Genomic DNA, 6562 nt, shown 5'->3' with positions numbered 1-6562 from the left:
GCTTGGATTCCAAAATCAATTATGTACCACATCTTGGAAGGCGTAAATCTCCGCGAAAGAAGCATCAAACGATAGTGCAATTTGTAAAATTTATCTAAAAAATTCTAAAAACTTATCATTTAATAAAAGTATGCACAAAACTCCTTAAAGTATGCAACAAGCTAGATAAAAATAAAAATTGCTCATGATGTAATGTTTTAAATTTATGATCAATCATTCATGTTTTGCTTTTAGCCATCTTTGGGTAAGTAGGTAGATACCGAGAGCTTAATCTCCGACCTTCATCCGAGAAAATGGACCTTCGAACTTCAAAGATGCCACACATCAGTAGCTGGGTTTTGAGCAACTCAAAACTTTTATTTCTAGGGTTTTTAAGCTTTAGCTTGAGTCGTCAATCTTTAAGATTACTGATTAGACATAACACGTAACTAGAACTAGAATCGGTAACAGGCAGTCACAGCTACTACACAATAAAGAACTTGCTTAAAGAAGTTCCCGGCAATGCTCAGCTAGTACCTACAATATAATGGTAGAAGGTTAACTCGAAAGAAACGCCCTTAATCGTTATAATGGTTAAATATGTGATAATGAGTTTAAATGCCTTGATATACTTAGTCCACTTCCTCAACGGTGGGTCCCTGTCGTCCTCCGTAACCGGCCCCGGAAGTGGATCTGCTTCCTGGTGAGGGTCCGCTGCCCTGGTGGCAACCGTGTCATGATCGGACTGCAGATACGGCTCAGCTCGTCCATCTTGTGGTCCATCTCATCCTTGCTGGCCAGCTGGTTCGCGTCCAACCACTGCAGCGTTTCGTCGCATTTCTCCTTGACGGTGTTTTTGTCCGATTCGCTCAGCTTGTCCTCGGCCGATTCCAGCGAATGCTTCAACTGGAAGCAATAGTTCTCCAGCTTGTTCCTGGCGGCGATGCATTCCCGGAGCTTTTCGTCCTCCTCGTGGTATCGTTCCGCGTCGAACACCATTCGATCGATTTCCGCCTGGCTGAGGCGACCCTTGTCGTTTTTGATGGTGATGTTCTTCTCGTTTCCGGTGCTTTTTTCTTTGGCCGATACGTTGAGGATGCCGTTGGCGTCCAGATCGAACGTGACTTCGATTTGGGGAACGCCTCGAGGGGCTGGCGGAATTCCTGAGAGGTCGAACTGGCCCAGGCGGTTGTTGTCCTTGGTCATGGCTCGTTCGCCTTCGAATACCTGGATGGACACGCCGGGTTGGTTGTCCGAGTAGGTGGTGAAGATTTGAGTCTGCTTGCACGGGATTCTGGTGTTGCGTTCAACCAGTTTGGACATGACTCCTCCAGCGGTCTCGATTCCCAATGAGAGTGGAGCCACGTCAACGAGGAGCACATCTTGAATCTTCTCGTCTTTGTCTCCGCTGAGGATAGCTGCTTGAATTGCTGCGCCATATGCGACTGCTTCATCTGGGTTGATTGATAGATTTAGCGATTTTCCTGAGAAGAAGTTCTGGAGCAAAGTTTGGATTTTTGGGATGCGAGTTGATCCACCAACCAGAACGATGTCGTGGATGGAAGCTTTGTCCATTTTGGCATCGGACAGGGCTCTCTCGACTGGTTGAAGGGTCGAACGGAACAGATCGGCGCACAGTTCCTCAAATCGAGCCCGGGGAGATCCTTCGTGTAGAAGTCGATTCCATCAGCAAGGGCATCGATTTCAATCGTAGCTTCAGTGCTGGACGATAATGTCCTCTTGGCGCGTTCGCAAGCCGTTCTGAGACGTCTCAAAGCCCCGCGCGTTTGGTGTGATGTCCTTTCTGTACTTGCGCTTGAACTCCTCGACGAAGTGAGCAACCATGCGGTTATCGAAGTCCTCACCTCCCAAATGAGTATCTCCTGCCGTGGACTTCAACTTCGAACAGCGATCCCTCGTCCGATAGTCAAAATGGAGACATCAAAACGTTCCACCGCCCAAATCGAAGATCAGGACATGACGTTCGCCTTTGAGGTTCTTGTCCAAACCGTAGGCCAAAGCGGCGGCCGTTGGTTCATTAATGATTCTCATAACGTTCAGCCCGGCAATCGCTCCGGCATCCTTCGTGGCCTGACGTTGAGAATCGTTGAAATAGGCCGGAACCGTAATAACTGCGTTCTTGATGTTCCGACCCAGGTACGCCTCGGCGCATTCCTTCATCTTGGCAAGAATCATCGAGCTGATTCTTCCGCAGAGAATTTTTTGATTTCACCCTTGAATTCCACCTCGATCTTGGGTTTCCCATTATCGTTGATGACCTTGAACGGCCAGTGCTTCAGATCGGCCTGAATCTTCGGATCATCAAATCTACGGCCAATCAATCTCTTCGCGTCAAACACCGAGTTCTTTGGATTGAGGGCCACCTGGTTATGGGCCGCATCGCCAATCAGTCGCTCCGTGTCCGAAAATGCCACACAACTGGGAGTGGTTCGATTTCCCTGGTCGTTTGCAATGATTTCTACCTTGCCATGCTGGAACAACCCCCACACACGAGTAGGTCGTTCCCAAGTCTATACCGATAGCGGACATTTTCGCACTTCACCGTTATCCGCCACTATTCTATTCACTTTTCCCCACTATCCAAACGAAAATTTCCGAAATTTTCACTTTGAAAAAGATTTTGCGTTTTAACTTTTTGCGCTCTGTTGTCGCTTTTACCGCCGAATTCACGTTTTTGCTTGCGTTTCGCTCTTACGCTTGAACTGATTTGGACGAGAGCTGCTCGAATCGGTCCTATATATAAACGTCAGGATCGAGCAGCTCCAGAACATTCGAGTGCTTTCCACGTGTGTTTTTTCTGGTCCCGCGGGAGTGGCAGTGGAAAATTCCACGTGGTGAGCAGATATGTTTGTGCTCGAATGCCTTTCAGTGTGACCCCGAAATTAGCACGTGGATGTGTGCGGTTCGTAAATATTACAACACAACTATAGGATAATGGGGTTGGGGAAATATGTAAACACGATGTTCGATTTCTAGAAAAATTCTGATGGAAGTCCATGGAAAGTCTCAAGAAAAAGCTGTATCTACTACTACAGAACAATTCGAAAACAATGACGGTGATTTTATTCACAAAAATTGTTTAGATAAACGATAGCTCAAGGACCGAAGCTTCCTCCTTTTGTATACCAGAGTGATCCTAAAGACAGAGTTTGAACACCCCTGGGCACGTGGGTTAATGTGTGAAACGCACACTATTCTTGACATATATGGTATACGCAACAGAGCATCCCAGACATATAACGAAAATTCGATCTGATACTCGAAACTGCTCGATTGGTTCTAGAATTTGCTGCACCTATTTCGTTCTGGTAGCAAGTCGAGTAAGCCAAGACAACGAAACTACTCGAACATTTATGGAAACTGCTCGAACTTTCTAGATTTGCTCGCTTCCCACTATATAAGCGCTCGGTTCGAGCAGCTCCCGTCATAACAGTTCAAACAAGAGAACGAATCACAAGCAAGAGAGATAAAGCGCCAAAACGCAAACCTACGCAAGTGAAAACAAAATTTCAACGTGAAATAAATTCAAACAGTGAAATAAGTGAATACAGTGGAAAAGAGTATTATTTCGAATCAAAAGTGTTAAACATCAGTACAAAAGCAAAAATGTCTGCAATCGGTATTGATTTGGGAACGACCTACTCCTGTGTAGGAGTGTTCCAGCACGGCAAAGTGGAAATCATCGCCAACGACCAAGGAAATCGAACCACCCCCAGCTATGTGGCATTCTCGGACTCGGAGCGCTGATCGGTGATGCCGCCAAGAACCAGGTGGCCCTCAATCCGCAGAACACCGTTTTTGACGCCAAAACGATTGATTGGACGCCGTTTCGACGACCCGAAAATCCAGGCCGATATCAAACACTGGCCCTTCAAGGTGTTCAACGATGCTGGCAAACCGAAGATCGAAGTCGAGTTCAAGGGAGAAAAGAAACGATTCGCTCCGGAAGAAATCAAGCTCCATGGTTCTGGTCAAGATGAGAGAAACGGCCGAAGCCTATCTGGGAAAGAGTTGCAAAAAACGCAGTCATCACAGTTCCAGCATATTTCAACGATTCCCAGCGACAAGCCACAAAAGACGCCGGAGCCATTGCGGGACTCAATGTGATGCGAATCATCAATGAACCGACGGCAGCTGCTCTGGCCTACGGTCCTGGACAAGAATCTCAAAGGTGAACGAAACGGTCTTGATCTTCGATTTGGGTGGTGGAACATTCGATGTCTCCATTCTGACCATTGACCAGGGATCGCTATTTGAGGTACGTGCCACTGCCGGTGACACTCATCTGGGAGGAGAAGATTTCGATAATCGCATGGTGACTCACTTCGTTGAGGAATTCAAGCGCAAATATAAGAAAGACATCTCATCGAATGCACGAGCTCTGCGACGACTGAGAACGGCATGCGAACGAGCAAAACGCAACATTGTCATCCAGCACTGAAGCAACGCTGGAAATCGATGCCCTTGCCGATGGAATCGACTTTCTACACAAAAATCTCCCGGGCTCGATTTGAGGAACTGTGCTCGGATCTGTTCCGTTCCACGCTTCAACCAGTCGAAAAGGCTCTGGCCGACGCCAAAATGGACAAGAGCTCAATCCACGACATCGTCCTAGTTGGTGGCTCGACTCGCATTCCAAAAGTACAAAATCTGCTGCAGAACTTCTTCTGTGGAAAATCGTTGAATCTATCAATCAACCCAGATGAAGCAGTCGCATACGGTGCAGCAATTCAAGCGGCCATCCTCAGCGGAGACAAGGACGAGAAGATTCAAAGACGTTCTACTGGTTGATGTGGCTCCACTCTCATTGGGCATCGAGACAGCTGGAGGAGTCATGACCAAACTGATTGACCGCAACACCAGAATCCCGTGCAAGCAAACCAAAACCTTCACACCTATGCGGACAATCAGCCAGGAGTATCGATCCAAGGTGTTCGAAGGAGAACGTGCCATGACCAGAGACAACAACCGTCTGGGCCAATTCGAACTATCAGGCATTCCGCCAGCACCGAGAGGCGTTCCCCAGATTGAGGTCACATTCCGACATTGATGCCAACGGCATTCTTAATGTAACTGCCAAGGAAAAGAGTACCGGTAAGGAAAAGAACATCACGATCAAGAACGACAAGGGCCGTCTGAGTCAGGCCGACATCGATCGAATGGTGTCCGACGCAGAAAAAGTACCGCGAGAGGACGAAAGGCAACGGGAACGCGTTTTCTGCCCGCAACCAGCTAGAAGGATACTGTTTCCAGCTAAAACAATCCCTCGAAATCGGCCGGAGACAAACTGAGCGAGTCGGACAAGAACACCGTGAAGGACAAATGTGACGAAACGCTCCGATGGCTGGATGGGCAATACGATGGCGAGAAAGGACGAGTTCGAGCACAAGATGCAGGAGCTGAGTCGAGTATGTAGTCCAATAATGACTTGGTTGCATCAGGGTGGAGCCGGGATCGGGAGCCTCTAGCTGTGGCCAACAGGCAGGAGGATACGGTGGCAGTTCGGGACCCACCGTTGAGGAAGTCGACTAAAGCGAATGGAGAGATTAGAATGAGACTGAATGCTAGTGAGAGTGAGTGATGTTGAAAGCAATATAGAATATGCATTAAACTGGAAGTTTGGTAATGTTCCTATTATGTTAAGCTTGTTTTAAAATAATAAATATGAGAAACAAAATAATTTTTGTTTTATACCTTTGAAATAAACATACCGAAAGCCTCAATTAAATTTTTAAAGCAGTGTTCAAAATGGTCCTATACTTGAGAGTCTACACATTGCAGTTTAGCTGAACTGGAGCAAAAAAAAATTCTAGTTTGCAAAATGTGTTGTTTCCCAAATCAGCCATAACCTTGATTTGATTAAAAATTAAAAAAAAATAAGTTCACGTTTTTCTTATTTAACATTTAAGGCCCAGTCTAATCTAACATCTATAGCATTGACGAACAAGAGACGGAGCTATTTACTCATTTTGTCATTCCCACTAGTTGAAATTGTCCCCACCTTGTCGACGATCAGGAAGTAAGCGTTGTTATTACACAATTTCTGCAAGTAAAAGCAAAATTATCGGTGGTGCAGAAGTGTTATGCACCTTCAACCACTAGTTAAATGTAAACCACAAATGCTGTCTATTGTCTCAATACCAGCCAGTAACATATTTTAATAAAGTTGTCTCTTGCTTTTCAGGCTCAAAGTGTTCGCGATATCTAGCGAAATTATGACGATCCATGAATGTTTCGTTGACTAAATGGAGCACAAGACGGAAAGCTTGATATGTTTGAAGATCGGACCAACATTAGAAATAAGCCTAGATCATCATTTCTATAGATAACTATCACCCTGCCTAATGAAATTTAAATTCCCTGCCTAATGAAATTTAAATTCTCAAGACTCAGCTATACAGAATTTTACGATGATGTTGAGATACAATCAACCTCAAAATATAATCAGCGCTGCAAACTTCGAACTGGAAACCAGTCCATTGAATAGATGTGGTGTGCGATAAGCAACTGGTAGGCAGCGATCAGCCAGCGTTGTGAAAGATTACCATAATCGCTAACCATC

At 45.9% G+C, this 6562-nt stretch overlaps 2 pseudogenes; one reads left to right on the top strand and one right to left on the bottom strand.

Moving 5' to 3' along the window:
- Nucleotides 1-332: 332 nt before the first annotated feature.
- On the bottom strand, nucleotides 333-2729 carry LOC110680409 (annotated as a pseudogene).
- Nucleotides 2730-3557: 828 nt separating this feature from the next.
- LOC110680410 lies at nucleotides 3558-5600 on the top strand (annotated as a pseudogene).
- Nucleotides 5601-6562: the final 962 nt, after the last annotated feature.

This window comes from Aedes aegypti, unplaced genomic scaffold (genome assembly GCF_002204515.2).
Source record: "Aedes aegypti strain LVP_AGWG unplaced genomic scaffold, AaegL5.0 Primary Assembly AGWG_AaegL5_hic_scaff_1329_PBJ_arrow, whole genome shotgun sequence".
NCBI classification, from domain to species: domain Eukaryota; kingdom Metazoa; phylum Arthropoda; class Insecta; order Diptera; family Culicidae; genus Aedes; species Aedes aegypti.
This window is presented reverse-complemented; position numbering and strand designations above follow the sequence as displayed.